Source organism: Lampetra fluviatilis, chromosome 24 (assembly GCF_964198595.1).
Source record: "Lampetra fluviatilis chromosome 24, kcLamFluv1.1, whole genome shotgun sequence".
NCBI lineage: Eukaryota > Metazoa > Chordata > Hyperoartia > Petromyzontiformes > Petromyzontidae > Lampetra > Lampetra fluviatilis.
This window is the reverse complement of record NC_136298.1, coordinates 8,280,136-8,297,702: the sequence shown is the minus strand read 5'-3', so window position 1 is coordinate 8,297,702 and position 17,567 is coordinate 8,280,136. Positions and strand designations below refer to the sequence as shown.

The 17,567-nt window shown below is 49.5% G+C and overlaps 1 protein-coding gene across 2 annotated transcripts in view; it reads right to left on the bottom strand.

Annotated features, from left to right (window-relative positions):
• The window catches only part of ERBIN (erbb2 interacting protein), a 119,759-nt gene that overhangs the window by 85,493 nt on the left and 16,699 nt on the right, over positions 1 to 17,567 (bottom strand). The window lies entirely within an intron of this gene.

Below are 17,567 nucleotides of genomic sequence, written 5' to 3'. Positions count from 1 at the left end.
ATTCCATTACACTCCAGGGCGGTTTCTCTCCCTCCCGCTTCAAACGGCGACGCGGTCTCGCCTACTCAGTGGGAGGTCGCTCATTCACCTCCGCTGCCCCCCCCCACGTTCTGGAATTCCCCCTTCACACCCCCCCACCCCCCACAAGCATCCACGCTGTTGTCTCCTTCCCTCTGTTCCAGTCCAGGCTCAAGACATTTCTGCCTATGGACTTGACTCTCATTTACCTCCCTATGAAATAAATATGTTGATGGATTCTGTAAGAATGTCTTGAGATGCAGTTACATTTAGATGCTGCATCGGTCCAAACCAGATTTTGTAACTGTATTGTAAACTCGGATATCATTTGTTGTGAATTCCACATTCTGATAACGGGATCAAATTCACCCACGGGAAAACCACTGTTTGCTTCCCACTACGGAACATGCTGGCTCTGCAAGATTACTTCCCGAAACTCAATGCACTTGCTGCATTACCCAGTTTATTTATTTACTACTATTATTATTAAAGGAAAAAAAAATTGATGCCATTCGCGAGATCGATGCTCATGACATCAGTGTGTCTTGATACAATAAACATCTGAACAGACAAAACAGTTAAACAAAGTGTTTGTCAAATAAATAGTTAAACAATGCTAGCGAGCACACACAAACAAACTGCAGATTACAGGAAACAGATAAACTCTGCAGATATTTTGGGTATAAATAGGGCGTAACTGAATACAGTTTTTTAGTAACCCTGCTTACTTCACCCCTCAATAAGCATCACAAGGCCGTGTCATTAGGCACGGAAACTTCAAAAGCGCTGCGGCACACGCCCGCAAAGCCCCACACTTTCAGGACAAGGGTTGGTGGATCGCGTAGAGATTTTATAAACTCCCCAAACACACGAGGAGGTGGTCAAGTACGAAGAGTAGGTTTTGCAAACTCATCCTGATGCACCATCCTGCGTGACCTCCCCCCTCCGATGTGCAGGCTTTCTCCGGGATCTCCGGTTTCATTACGCAAAATATTCCTTCAAATTAAACTGCCCGAATACGCAATGCAGGACCCTCCCAAAAAAGAATGGAGAACTTCGGTGAGACTTTTCTGGATAAAAGCAATACATTCTAATTTCCTTGCATTGCAGACATACACACGAACAAACCTTATGAGCAGGTAAACAGCCTCTTGGGACAAATGTCTCTTTTGCAAGTGAGACCTTGTGGACAATGAACTGCATTGAGCTCCAACTCCTGCAATAGGCCATTCAACTCCTACAGTGACAATTTTGCACGTTCCACCAATAAATGCGCACCATATCCGCCAAATGTAGCAGATGGCTAACGTGGGTGGTCCAAATTGTCCGAGGGGGCCAAAATTGACCACCACATTCTAAAGTTACGCTCTCGTCGACTGAATGGGAAATGCGTGCACCAGACGACAGGGAAACAAACACAAAAACCCTTCCGCATTTTCGGGGGCCGAACGAGACGGAGAAAATCCGGAGGACGTGCCAAGTCTCAACGAATGTGCCCCGGCGCAGGGCAGTGTGCAGGCATGGACGGCTTCCAATGAAATCGTGCTAATTGCTTCAAGAGGCACGCGACGGTGCGTTAAATCACTCAGGTGCCCGCCGCGACGCGTCCCGCCAATCGAATTCAACCCACGCTCCAACCGTGCGGTGAGAATTGATGAATCGATATCTCCCCGTCGTGGCAGATCACGCGCTCTCGGGAATTTCCTCAAGAAGGTTGCGTCGTGGCGGCTAACGGCAAAGGTGCAGCCCTGCAACTGCTGGCTCATCCAACTGCTGGCGGAAGAATGGCCTCAGCGAAAGTAAGGTCTACAGGAGCCACTCTAGAGAGGAACTATCTGGCCTTCTCTCGCACCCTTCCGAGACAAAAAGATTGCCCTCCACTCCAGAGAGTTCCAGCGCAGTGTTCTTCATTGCAAGGCACGCAGGCCACTGGCGGCGGCCCCTGATGTTCGGCCCCCAACAAAACACAAATATGAAAACAGCTCTTTGTACAGAATGCAGCGGCCCTTACACTGATGTCTTATCAGGGAAATAGGCCCCACCCCCTGTGAAAATTAGCGAAAAATACAGCTGTAGAGGGTAAATGTGTCCTACTCCTCCACGGTGGAAGAGCTGGAAATGCCCACACTTTACCCCACCACACAAACTGCCGATCGACTAACTTGCAGTGCACTCAATTATACTGCTGGGTGGACAGAGGCTAGGTGGGGAGCCGGGGGGCGGGGTCGATTTAGGAAACATGCACGACTGTTTCGACTGTTTCGACTGTTTACGTCGGGAGATTTAATTGAACCGGCGACCTCTGGATTGCAAGTCCGGCTGTGCTGACCATTACAGCGCGGCAGCGTCATCCCACTCCCGCTGTGCTGGGTATATCCCTGTAATTTGACAGGCGGTGCGCGATGGAAAACGTTTGACCGAGACATCGGTCTCAATTCACAGGACACCGCCCGCCGCTTACGAGCCAGTGAGCCGGCTGCTGAAAGCTTTAAATGAAACATCAATCAATGTCGGAAGGTCAACAAACATTTGGGCAAGTTCTAATTAAGCCGCCCGTCTGTCTGCTCTGCTCACTCACAGCACAGGCGTTGTGATTTCACAAGACCGGCCTTGTGTACTATTTGCGTGCGCGGTAGTTCCTTAAGCCCTGGCACAGTTCGGTTGGAAGCTTGATTGCTTTGCTTCCGGGATAAATTATTTCCTGCTCATTGTGCATTGTTGAAAAAAAAAGAGTCGGGAGCACAGTGGTAGGTGCTCAATGGGCGGGGAGGGGGCAGCTTCGGGCGTTTGAGAGAATTCAGCTTCGTGCACCAAATCAATGGATCGAGGTTCCTTCACTGCGAGCGGTTGAACTCATTCGATTCACTGCCGCCTTCGCAACAACGAAGCGGAAAGCGCATCGTCGAGAGCTGACGACAGATTTCGCTGTTAAGGAAATTCTCACTTTTTCTTTGACAAATTTGGCCGTCATGACAAGGGCCGGGCCCCCCCACCCCTACCCCCAAAAAGTCGCGAGAATTATTTTATTTCGATTTAAAGCTTTCGTGACTGCAGGGATTCATCTTCTTGGTTCTTTCAGTAAAGTCACGTAAAATATTATTATTTTATTATTTCCCTTCTACGTCACTTTACCGAAAGAACCAAGAAAAGTATTTTATTATGTTTTATATTAATTATTTCATTATTTTATTATTTCCCTTCTACGTGACTTTACCGAAAGAACCAAGAAGATGAATCCCTGCAGTCACGAAAGCTTTAAATCGAAATTTAAGTCCACATTTGCCAACAGCCGCTTCTTGACAACGATGACGAGACTGCTACTGGGCGAGTACGGTCCGGTGATTACTGGAGGAAAATTATTCAACCCTCCCTTCCCCGCGCCCCCCAATAGCTATTCGATGAATTACCCGCACGTTAGGGTCATGATTGCATGATCTTTAACACTGCGGTAAACCGATGTTTACGTTAGGCCATGGAACGGTGCTGCCGAATTTGTCCAAAAGGCGCTCGTACGCGCAGCCATTTAATTCGTTTGGCTCGACTTGTGCTGGGGGAGGTTCTTAGGACCCAAGATTTTGGCAGATCTTTACATGGCCTTACCCAAAAATAAATCTCGTTAATTCTTGTGCTGGTGTACCCAGGGAAGCCTCACACACTGAGCAACACAACTTTTTCAGGTGGGTCCTGGCCAAAGTTGTTGCCGTCAACCAGAACATTTGCTATGAGTTTCCCCCAACCAAGTACATTTGCGAATTTGGCAACAATATTATGGCATTGTACTCTTTTTGAACCGATTGTGTCAGTGGCTGCCTTAAGAACAAAACAATTGTCGATTCTTGAATAAAAACGTGACCCTGCATTGTCAAAATCTCATCGATTCGTGAGTGGCAGCCTGAGAATAATGCAATAAGCCATCGATGAGAATCGATTATTACACTTGAGATATGTGGACTTAAATCGGGGCAGGCGAGGGGAGAGCCCAATTGTTACAAGCCTAGTACGAGCCTCACACCTTTGGCCCTGTTTCAGTAGTCGAATTTAAAATTAGTCTTTTTCGGCACTCAAAGACAATGGTCCCCCGGTATAACCTTAGCGGACTGTTGGGGCAAGCGCTGACAGCGGAAAGCAGCTACGAAGGCCGGCACAGCGGCTCATGACACGGGAGGGTGGGATGTGGCCTGCACCACGCCCGGCCGCCTTTGTCTCACCTTCGTGGCCGAGTCGACCCTAGGGGAAGGCCCGGGTACCGCGTCAGGTTAATCGTCGCACACGCGCAAACAACAACCTCGCCCCCCACCCTCTCGGGGTTGCGCCTAGTGCGATGCAAAGTACAGTGGGGGAGCGCGTCACGGCTCGGGGAAACAGGAAGCAATTGCAAGTTCGCCGGAGACCGATCTCCAGGGCTCCGCGAGGAAAGGTGCCAAATAGGGCCGAACGCAAGAGCGCAAGGCCCTATTTGGCAACAGCGCCAACAGGGGGGGAGGGGGGGGAGTCTGAGGCAACTTTCACCGTTCGGTCTCTGTTGCGACAAGCTGTGGTGGTCTCCCCTCCGCTGTCAAAAATCGATTCGTGATCTCGGGAAACGTGCATCGAATACATTTCAGGCAGAGAATTTCACGGCCAACATCATTCATAATCGGTTTCCTTTGGGTTACATTTTGCATTGAGTCGCACATGGAAGAATGAATGGTGTTACAACGTTGTGTTTGTTGCATGTAATGATTCCATGTGATTAACGTGATCCCCACACAGCCACGAGAGGCCATTACATTCACTAAAAAGTATTTTCAGTTTTCTACTCAATTGAATTGCAACCTATAATGGTGATTGCCCCAATAAATCGATATGCTGTGTAATTGTTACACTCCGCATGCGGTCATTATCATCACCATCAAGCATTCTCTATCCACTGACAGTTAAAGGTCTCCCACCCAACCCATTAACATCATTGACGGCCTAGCGCCGCAACAATCCATCGACTCCCGAACAGAATCAGAGCCCTCACCTGGTTTATAAATAAAGTTAATTGATCGTTTGAATATTTAATGACGACATGATAAGGACTTGATTGTGCGTGTTAAGCAACGATCTCTTTTCTGTAAACAAGCACACACAAATAGATACGGCACAAATGTGTCCGTTGACAAAGATTACCGGTGCATCAGCTATTTACATAAAACGGGAACTAAACATGACAACAGAGACTCAGTATTTAATAGACTCAGTACAGCGTTTAAGAAAAAAACACCTATTCGGGTTCAGTGAAAGTTTAACCACGGGAACCCATTAAACCCTTTTTGCTTTAAACTTTAACCACTGTTGGGATGATTAACTTTCTTTAGGATTACATAAGCACCCAGAGAGAGAGAGAGGATGCTGCCTGCGTAAACGACGAAGCAAACATTTCCATGCCCAGGGAGTGGTGAATGTATTGGGCCCCCCCCCCCCACAGGCCCGATATACGGCCAACAATTTAATATCATATCACCCACGGCCACACGCGGACTGCCGCTTTGAAATCGGCCCACAAGCGATATTTATCTGTCGCCGCAGAGGCGGGAAATAACATTTTCCACCTGGCAACAGCGCCGTCAGTGCCAGAAGTGACCGAGCCGTGGACCGTGTGCGTGTTCGTGCGTGGTTGGCCCTCCCCCCACAACCCCCCCAAAGGTATTTTAGAATTCAATTCGGCCAGGTGGCTTCAGCGGTAGGGTGCGCGAGGTTCGTGATCGGAAGGTTGCGAGTTCAAATGCAGGTTGGGGGCCGACTCGGCTAATCACCCCCCCCCCCCTCGGTCGATACAATTTATGGATGCACCAAACCCCATGTAGACAGACAGGGTTGGTGATTGTTAGGGCTACCGAATTTTGTTGCAGCTGCATTTAAAAATATTTAGAACCATCATCTTTTTGGGGTCGATACAATTGGTACCACTTTGTTGGTAAATCAACAGAGGTTGTGTCCTATCAATAGACTCACCGCCACCCCCGCCCACCCACCACCATAAAAAAGTGGAATTTCCTCCACAGGATCAGAACTGAAAAACGGAGATCATCAACCAGTCAATGCTCATTTCAGAAGATTGCGTTGATGGAACTTATTCAGCTCTCAGTAAGTGGTCTCTACCTGCTTTTTAGAGGCAACTCTCAGCGTGAAACAGCCGCCCCCCTCCCCACCCCCCCAAACTACGATGCCGGATGTCGGAGTCATGCATGGGCAGGTCCAGCGGTGGGGTTATAAAGGCGCCATGTCAACCGATATTTGAACACCAGAGGCGTTAGGAATGACAGTGCAAGGTTCACCGTCACGCACCCCGTGGGAGAAATGTAAACAGTAAACGCGCGCACACCCCATGTCAACGCCAAGGAACCTGTTTCGTGTCTGCGCGCCACTATGCATGTGCCATAGCAGGGTGGAGCAGTAGTGTAATAGTAGTTAGCCCACTGCGTTACGCATCCCAGCCACCCGAGATCGATTCTTGATCACGTCAAACATCAGTGGAGACTATATGAACTGGCCCTGGGCCTCTCTTGGGTCGACTTGGCCTTAAATGACTACCTGGTACAGTGTGTGTGTGTGAAACAACATCACTCAGGAGACACACTGGCCCCTCGTGCGCTGTGCCGGCCTTAATAGTGGCTTGCGAATAGCACATAACCCAACAGCCAGTTCAAGGCTATACACGGGGGGGCTCTGTGCTGTGCAGCGGATTGCACGCTGCACTATGAACCCGGCGAGGCGAGTTCCATTCATATCTCGTAACAATAATATCTTCGCACCTGGGAAAGCCTCAGAGAGTCCCAAGACTTTTTCGGGCAGATGCTGCAACATCGGGATGTTTAGCTAATTTTATTAAGTGTTTGTCCTCAAGTGGGAGGAAACCAGAGGTCCCGGAGGAAAAAAACCTCAACACGCAAACGAGATGTCGGTGGTGCCAAAGCACGACCATCGGGCCCACCTCGCAGCCCCGCCGGCATTGACCAGTGAACTCCCTTTTAAAGAATGAATTGGGCTCAAACCTGCTCAGCTTCGCCAAATTCGGTCGTAGGTGCTCACTGACAGCACCTGCACCCCACCCCTCCCAACATTCTACAGGGAGAGGTTTTTGTGATTTTAATCTGAAAGGGGGGGGGAGACTACACAATACAGGAGGACAGACGGTGTACAGCCACAAAGCCAGGCACGCAGGCAGGTGAAATGAAGTGGCTATTGTGCGGCGGTGCATGTGTATTTACCAGAAGCGGGCTCTAGTCAAACTTGTTCCTCTGCTTTCAACGCAACACAATGGGGACTCAAGGTTAACGACCAACAACAAAAAATAACCCTGCAAATTATTTGCTCAAGCCACTGCTGACGGAAGGGGCTTCTCTCCTCCTTCCAGGGTTGTAACCAGGGCTTCATTTCAGCCTCGCCTGGGTCTGGGCGGGGCGACACGGTCTGGAATTTAAATGAAATCTTACACTAATCAAATCCTTTTTAGTGCCAGAAAACTCTGCAACGCTTGCGATTTGTACATCTTGCAGCCATTATCGATGAAACATACGCGATGCCAAGAATGCATCGAACCATTAAATTAATCTGGATGATAATTATTACATATTTCGCTTGTTTACCCAGGAAAGCCTCAGCCACTACTCATGACCTTTTACAGGAAGGTCCTGGCCAAATTATTGTTTGCAGTAGGGGGCGATGATTGATATGTACTGTATATTCCAACCGAGTCACTTGCAGGTGACTTTTTCAAATGTTTAATAAAATTCGGACCATAAAGTCAGCAACAACAATAGGCCACGAAGAATGGAGACAACCGATTAAATCTATAGAATTCTCCATCAGCCCACTACAACGATTAACCCCGCCACTTGCCGGCTGCTTTCTGCGATCAACCGACGTAGTGCACTTGCAGAGATGTGTTTTTTGTTTCAGCGAACGGGGAGAGAGGACCTGAAAGGGGCTACGAAAAGTGTGTTTCTGCTGTCCACGGTGCTGTGTGGATTTGGGACACGTGTCGGAGTGACTTACCGGGCATGCACGCAAGGTCATCCAAGTTTACACCGCCCGCTGCCCGACGGCTCAGCCTCAAACCAGCCGTGACTGCTTGTAAACAGAACAGACTCGGGGGGGCCCTGCCGGTAAAGCGTAGATGACCGACTGCGCACACACCGTCTATGGCAAATGTGTTTATACTTTTGTTGCTGCGTCTTGGCCATTCGTGGCCCGTCACTCCGTGTTAGGTTTGTGTAAAAAGTAGTTGCTATCCTCGAGACGTATGGAGTCCGGTATTATGCATTATAAAACTTGTTATATTACGATGCCACTTATCTATCCAGGATAGCCTCACCAAAGTCTCATGACTATTTTTCATGAGGTTCCTGCCAAGTTTTTGCCTTGGGGGTTGACGTTGCTCTTTGTAATCCCAATCGAGTAATTTTCAGGTGCTTTTTAAGCATTGCGATGTTTGGGGCCAATAACAGTTACATTTTCGTTTTAGCGAGTGGGAATAAAATCGGAGGAAACCCATGCAGAACAGGGGGAGAAGAACCTAAAAACTCCGCAGAGAAATTTGCACCCGAGTTGGGAATCGAACCCAGGCCCTTTTCACCACTGCGCCACTGTGCCGCCCGGTTAAGGGAGACACTGCCTGGCTTGTGATTTGATAATGATGCCCGTTTGTTTTCTTTTCAGAACGCGGGTGAGTAATGATGGTGTAGGCTCTCCGGATGACTCAGTGGGAATGCCAAGGGCCCCGAGTGGTTCTTACTCCGTGTGTGGAACTGTATGACTCTGCAGTATCCAGTCATGCCTGGACCTGACCACTCGCTAGGACATTCCAGGGAGACGCAGGAAAATCAAAGTTGGTGCTGTTAGCAAGCACCTATTAAGGATGTCATCAAGTTCAAGTTTATTTTAAGTGGGTGAGAACTCAAGAGGCAAGGATAATCTTATATACCAAGAGTGACACCTGGGGCATTATTCTGCCATTAGGGGGCTATGCTTGCTATGTATAATCCCAATTAAATCATTAGGTATGACTTGAACTTCTTTCACACCGTACGTAGCCAAACGTGCTAATCCAAGGCTTGTATGGCACACGAGGGGGTGGGTGGCCAGAACCAAGCTCGACTGCCTTAGTCTCCCTCCTAGCCATGTTTACACACTGTACCACGTACTCATTTGAGGCCGAGTCGACCTAGGGGAGGCCCAAGACTGGCTCAGATTATCATCACCAGTGTTGGCCATGAGCGGAACTCGGGTTGCCGGGTTCATAGCGCAGTAAACTAACAACTACACGACCACTCCTCAAAGATAAATATCCCCTGTTCAGCCTTAACAGCAAGTCCTGTTAGCTCGCACCTATCAAGTCCGGAGTGGCACACGAAGGGGTGATTGGCCAGCACCACACCCGTCGTCGGCCTTTATCTCCCGATCGGCAACGTTAACGCACGCACACGGCAACCTGCAAAAACTCAGGCAACAAGGAGGGAAGGCGAAATTGAAAGTGCCGTGCCGAACTACAGCCGCATTTTCTAACAGGTGACACCGGTCTGCCCCTTCCCGTGCCACCGGCGCACGACGGCGACACCGCAGATCTCGTCGACTCCGCCGCACTGTACGCAGACTTCCTCGCCGCAATCGATTGCGGCAGAGAAGATTTTTTTGTTTTACTCAACCGGTTCGCGGCCGAGTTTTCTGGGCCCAAACCGTGATACGCTGTTTGCCAAAGATAGGTCTGGAACAGACATAAGTTGCAGAGAGACAAAAAAAAAACATATAGCCAACACCGTCGCAATCGTAAAGTTGAGTTCAAGGCAGCCCCGGTTGAGTTCACGGGTTTCAACAAATGCTCGTGACTCAGGGGAAAACTGTGCGGTGCAAGGGTCACAAGTGGAGCCAAAGGGGAAACAGAATGTTTTACAGTGACATTCCTCAAGTTCGAGGGGCTGAACGCCCTACATGCCAGTTAACCTTTTCATAAAATCATATGACAAAAAGGACAGTTTTTTTTTGGTTCAACTTCAGTAAATTTCACACATAGGCTTTCGCAACCAATATCATCCATAAGAGTTTTTTTGGGTTAGATCACGGTAATATATAAATGTGTCGTTAAAACCCGCCACCACCCGACACAGCCAGCTTGGCTCTCCAACACACCGGTTAGTGCTGGACTAGTGACGAATTGCCACGTCCTGTTGAAGTGACAAACCTTACTAGCTGGCTGTGTCGGGTGGTAGCGGGTTTTAACGACACATTTATATATTTACGCGATCTAACCCAAAAAAAACCTCTATTATGGAACATCAGTCAAGTAGTTTTTTTGGTGAATAAATGAGAGTAACGAGAAAATGGTGCCAATTTCATCCGATTATTCGTACATATTCACGGACAACAGCAAGTGGCAGTAACATCATCCAATTATCCCCATCTCTTTGGAATTCCATTGGAAGACATGCAGGCTGAGGAGGAGCACGTGGATTTTGAGATCATACGCAGCTCAAGCAAATCGTATTGACCGTGAGCGTACGCGGACTTGGGCAGGACACGTCGCTACAAGGCCTGATTCGTGGCCGGCGGTCGAGACTGAGGGAACGCGCCCCGAGAGGACGTCCGCCATCCAGCAGTGGATTGACCACCCCTGCTGATGAACCGCGTGGATAACTAGAAGCACGGATAAAGACATCCACGACCAGCGCTCGCAAACATAACGAGGGGTAAGCGGGACGTCACGGAACTGATGCCGCAGCGGGGCTAAAGCTCGACTTCACGGAACCAGTCGCGCTGCATTTTTAAATGGCATAACGAGCGCGATGGTTCGCCGACAAGGAAACAGGTTTTTTTTCCCGAATACGTTCGGAAGAAATGCTTTCCGATCGAAGTGGTCTACGGAGAGGATTTAAAACAAGGACCTTATGCTGTGAGGACAGCATTTTGTTGCTCAAATGAGCTTGGTGCAGAGCTCATCTCAATTGGCAAAGTGGCGGGAGGTTCCAGAATTCTTTGCTGCACTTTCCATCTACCGCCCACCTCGCATCCCAAGCCTACGGGACCATCTGGCATTCCCAGGGCAGTCTCCTGCACGTTTGAGTAACAACCAGGTTTTTTTTAGACGATCGCTATAATGAATTAAACATCGCATCACGTTGCCGGAAAACGGGCTGGGGAAAAAACGGAGAAAGGAAATAACATTTAATCCATTGGCCCCGGCCTATGATTGTGTTCCAGACCGGCATTTCCCAGTGGCATTTCATTCAGAAAATTTACTTTGCATCGGTTTGCACTTCTATGAGACTCTTTAAAAGCAAGCAATGAGCGGCCTGTGCTGGTCTATTTCGCGTGAGACGTTGTGAAACGGGCAACGTAACAATTCACCTCCCCCCAGGAGGATCCAACTCATTGATTTACGGGTCACAATTCGATTCGTAACCTCGTAAATTATTTGCGTCTCGTTCGTTCCGTCCAATTTGTCGTGTCCGTCTTACATAACGGTCGTGGGTGCACCCGTGGCAGCGTTAGTTTCACCCACTGAACCCGGGAACAACCCCGGGTTCGACTCTTGTCCACGGTTAACATCAGTGGCGAGTGAAAATCTGAACCGGTGGCTGGGCCACCTTCCTTCACGAGCCCCACACACATCGTGAGTGGCCTCACCCGGTCAGACGTTGGGGCCCCGCCTACTCCTCCATAAACCACGCCCACTACTTCGGTAGCCCTGCCCACGCGATGTGGGTGGGGTAAGCGCACCCCACCCACCATTTCAGGTAGCCCCACCGTTTGCCCAGTATCAGGAGTCAAACGTAAAACCAGAAGAGTTTTAAACCTGGGCAAATTCCTGCTTAGACTTTCTGAAAGGGGAAAATGTGCCAGCCAAAGCCGGACGTTTGGGTTGCTTCACCGCTCCCCTTTCACCAACCAGCACTCGCGAGCGCGGTGAAGCAGTGCAGGATACAGGGCCGTAAATTGATAATTTTGTCCGTACACTTTTTGGAAAACTGCCACCGGAGAGTTGTGGACCCTCTCTGCTCTAATTGCCGTCTCGTATTTGAAACGCGTGGATCGCTTTGCACGAGCCCAATCATTAATTCATCACCAAGTAAACTCGCGAAATGCCCCCGTGCACGCGGCCCGATACGACGTACGGAATGAGGAACAAGGATTCGGACCGGCCAGAATGGCGCGCAAGCCGACAAGCGCGCAAAGAAACAGAGCCGACGTATTGGCCATCAAATAACCAAAAAAGCTGAGCCTCGACAGGACAAGCCATCTCTCCCGACACGCGCGTGGGGAGGGGGGGGGGCTTGTCGCATTTTGCGAGACCCTGAGAGATGCGTGCCAGTGTGGAGGGGGAAGGCCTCGTCTAGCAGTGTTTATAGACCACAGCTGATGGTGACGACGCTCAAGGGGAGGGCTGCCGACGTTGTGTCATGAGTCGAGGTCTCCAGCGACAACCTCACAACTCACCACAGCTGCCCTACCACTGCCGCCCCCCCCCCCCCTCCAAACACTCTTCCACGACACTCATTACCCAGGAGTCACCTGATCTGCACGTGTGGGATTAATCTTTAACGTCTCCGAGTCGAGCTCACCAGCTGCTCACTCATCTCGCCCTCGTCCAAGGAGCCCGCAGCAACACACGTAACAAGAACAGCCCTCGAGTCAATACTCTGCTGGATGAAGGCCTCTCCCCCCCAACCCCATGCCATGTGGGTCATGGGGAAAAGAAAAAATTCTGGGTGGTGATTTCGTGTTAACCGGTAACTTCTCTTTGATCCATGTATCACACCCTCCTGCATGGCTTTGACACACGTCAAAGACGCTGGTGGAAACATCAACGGCAACCAACTCTAAATGACAGACCAAAAAATAAATTATACTCTTTGGTTTTATAGGTAAAGTCACGTAGGTAAAAAATTAAAATAGAATAACTCACGACGTTTCGGAAGCAGCACAAGCCTCTCTCATCAGGTGTAACTGCTCCAGTAAAATTGCTACAGCAATTGCTACAGCAATTGTAAAATTGCTACAGCAATTGCTACAGCAATTTCTACAGCAATTTTACTGGAGCAGTTACACCTGATGACGGAGGCTTGTGTTGCTTCCGAAACGTCGTGAGTTATTTTGTATAAATTTTTTACCTACGTGACTTTACCGAAAAAACCAAAGAGTATGAATCCTTGCAGTCACGAAAACTTCAAATCTACAAAAAGTAAACTGCTCTCGTCTCCACTCCTTCACCGGAGGAGGAATAGCACAACTATATAAACGAACTCAGGTAGTCCTCTCTTCGTGGCCAGCAGACCTTGGGCATTGGCATTTAGCTGCTGAACTTATTGCTGCCATCCTATGCAAGCATGGAACTTCTCTTTTGGGGAAAAGCAAGCCTGGAATCACATACCCAGAGGCAAGAAGAACAGCAAATGGCTCGGAGAGCAAACTCGAGATGGAGACGTCTCAAACCGAACCGTTAAAAAAATCAAGTGGGTTTGGGCAGGATGCGATCACTCGGATGAACTGGCAGCCCAACGGAGGTAAAAACACGGCCAGGATAGGGTGTCACCGCCGCAGAGATGGAGCGACGAAGAAAGGTCACGTGCAGGCGCTCAATGGGATTGACGCATCGGATGGGCGACAGCTTGGATAATGAGCATTCATCCAGCAGCGACTGCTGACAACAACGATGATGATGATGGTTGTTTGGCACCAAATAAAAATCGGTTATTGTCACGCACCAGCTTTGTTTGGTACGCAGGGAGTGGTGGTGGTGTTGTGGACTCGGCTCGCCCAATCGGAACGGGGAATCCAACACACACGGAGCAATTAAAGGCCGTTGCGCGAGTCACACGATCGGGCTTACGGTCCCGCAAGTTAACATTTATCTGACTTAGTGTGTTAAGCGTTCGGGCAGCGCGGGGGGGGGGTAAGAACGCAACATGGTTCGCAATCGGAATGGTACACTTTCAAATCCTGGTAAGGGAGGGGGGTCACATAATTCCTTCAGGGTCACGAACATTACTCTACTGTACTGTCGCTTTGCATTTACAGTTTTTTTACTATTTAAACTATACACTTTTTATTTTACCAGGTAAGGCCCAATGAGCTATAATAGCTCTTTTTCAGAAGTGACCTGGCTATCACAAATAATAGCGCAACGAAGTGGCATATCGGGTGGAAATGTATAGCAGCCAAATACTCGATACACATGTTGATTGGAAATGTGGAGATAAAAACTGGAGGACCCGCAGAAAAATCCACGCGATCACGGGGATCACATGCAAACTCCAAATATATAGGCGTCAGGGTTGGGATCGAACCCACGACCTCTTGTATACAAGGCAAGGTTAGTTAACATCTCGCCACCGTGGCGAGATATTAACTACCTTTCCTGAATTAAATAGTGGTTGTCCAATAGATAAAGACTTCCCCCTGCTAGAGGAATGTGGAATTTGCACAACTGGCTAAGGGCCGTAAATGGGATCAGAGTTTCCGCCCCGCGTCCAAGTGCGCATAAAACCAATCGGTGCGATGTTCTCTTGACGAGCCCCAAAACCACAATTAACAAAATGTGCGAACAAAACGAGGCCGTGTTTACGCCACTGCGTGGGTGTTCCCGCGGCCCTGCCGTGTGGCCGTCGGATGCCGCTGTTCGGCAACGGAGTCTGACGCTTCGCACCACGGGCCGATGATGGGGTCTTCCTTCAGTTCCTCAAGAAGCCGAGGCTGAAGAAAACTTCCCAGCAGTCACGTGAAATGAAACGTCGGGCATCGTGCCGTACAACACCCGAGAACACGACGGATATCGACGACTGCTGCTACTGCGAAGGATGGTGCAATGTTGCGGTATTTTTTTTTTACCCCTCTGAGCAATGTAGGAAACATTCAACGCGTTATCCAAAATTCCGCAGCCGACCCAGCATTGGGCCGATACGTGATTTTCGGCCGCACTGAAGATGCCCCCCCCCCACCACTTCCCTGCCCGACTATGCCATGTGATAAGTCACATGGCTGCCATCACCAGCTAAACCCCTTCCCGCCCCCTCCTACTGCCCCGACCTACATTTCACCACAGACGAGTGCTGGAGAGAAGTCGCATTACTCACCGCACGGTGCCTTGGTGCAGAAACTTTTGACACTCAAAACCCCCGGCAGCTGCTTTTGAAAGAGAGGGAAATATGAAATATTTATTAAGTGCTCCCACTGTGGGCATTTGAGATACCCTCAGCATGACGGGCAATTTTCTTGGACCCGCCATGAAAGCCGCCTCATATTTATAAACCACAACAGCGACACACATCCGAACGTGTGTTCTTCCATCGGGGGGGCTCTCTATGCCGCAAACTGTGGACCCATATCCTATCTACACAACTACCCTACAAGACCATTCAACCAAGTGGAGGAGCTACACACAGCCCCCACAAACTCCATAAATTGGCTCAATGAACAGGACGTAAATATACTAATAGGGTTTTGCCCCTTTTTTCTGGAAACAAAACTGACACCTTTTGCAAGGAATCATGCTTACATTAACCACAATACTTGCAGTCAAATGCAAACAAAAAACAATACACTGATAATTTATGCATTGTCTTTGAAACTGATTGGTCCACACCACAGACAGCTTTCTTTGGAGCCTAGTCTCATATGGTGTTCGACCAGATGACGTCAAAAGGTCCCATGATGATAAAGGACGTAAATATCTCAAGTGCTTTTTGACTCTTTACATGAAGCCAATGATTTGTCATGGATCACGTTTGCATTGAACACAGTGTGGATGAGACACACACTCGGACTGGTAGACCTCAGCATGGGGGCAGGAATTAACAAGTCAAGTTCAAGGGGAAAAGTGTCGATAGCAGAGTGATTAGGGAGGCGACTGACCGACAATTCGAAGCAGAGTTGGAACCTGGGTCACGACTGGCATGGGACAGCACCTGGAAATACCAGGTACAGTATTTGAAAGTTTTGGGCAGAAAGGTGGTCCAGAGACGGAAAGACAGCAAAGGATTCTTGAATCTCACCACGTGGAGCAAGTTGTTATAAAATCGATGAATTGATGTGTCGTTACACACCCCTACAGCAGACGAGACTGGCAGCAAGCATTCCAGACACAAAGGGCGATTGGGAAATATCACGACGATTTCAGCTTCAATTCCCATTTGGCAATTTTCTCCTAACCACCACTCTCTCAACCCCCACCGTACCCGGCTGCCTCCATATCGCAGTTATGAACAGCTGCCAGAAATTAAATGTTTTCCCGTGCACGACCGGGAATGGAATGCGACGGGGGTTCGTAACGTACTCGGCACGGTGAATGTACCTGGTGTACGTGCGAGTGAGCGAGCGCACCCGCGGATCGGTTAATGAATGCGAGGCGTTAATCAACGCCTGCCCCCAGCGGCTTTGTGTCGCTCCCGTTAAAGAACACGCCACAAGCGTGAAAACACAAAAGCTAATGGAATCAATTATGGATGCGCGACAAAAGTTCGCAACCACAATGTCCCACTCGGGCATGGCGAAGCCAGACCGGAGGGAGGTGATACAGAAACGCGGGCAAATTAGCGGCGAGAGGGGGGATTATACCGCGCTCAATTTTTGTCACGACGCTACATTCATGACTAATAGAAGGGCTTAACACACTGCTGCCATCTCCGAGACGATTCAATTGCCCGCATCAATCCATTGCTTGATGGAGGCCTCTATCCAAGGTCTACAGGTCTCTTTCCATTCAGCTCCCGCACAGTGCAGGCCAGCTCCCCGAATTGAGCTCTTGCCTAGTTCTAAAAAAAGTTAATCAACTGTGTGAACATTTAATGATTACAATCAGGAAATTGTGATTTATTGTTTAAGCAATGACAATCGAGTTAATTTAACAGATCAACTGGGGTGTAACAGAAGTGCAGTGGTTTGTGTGCTGCGCGATGAACCCCGCGACCCGAGTTTTATTCCTAGCCATGGATAACATGGGTGGCACACGGTACTTGAACCAATCCTGGGTCCCAATGGTTGATGAAGGCCTCCGTCACACCCCGCCCCCCGGCCCAAGCCGTCGCCATCTCTCGCCGCCCTACAACGTGACGATCCGCCCAGCGCCGACAAATGAGCCGATTTGCTGCTTTATCATTGTCAATGCTGTTCGTCCGTACTTTCGTGGATGGCGAGGCTAGACACTGGAGCATTTAAGCAAGTGTAAGTCGGGCGGGTTGGTGCAACGTGATCCACCAGCATGAAATAGGAGACCACAACAGGACAACGTAGGTCCTTTTTGACAATGCCGGACCACGCCGGTGAGTTATGGGAAAAGAGACGGGAAGAGGAACACGTGGAATGGGCCTTGGGGGCATGGCACGTTGCTACAGAAGGGGTGGCGGGGGGGGGTGATGGCCGATGGTCGAGGGTAACGATGGAGTGGCAGGCAACGCGCGGGAAGACGCCCGGCAGGACATTCACCGTGGCGACACTGCGCAATGAAGTGGAACAAATGCCAAGAGGAGCACAAAAAGGAAGGAACACAGATGATAGCAGTCGGAACTCCTCCTCGCCCGTGACCACGAGACGAT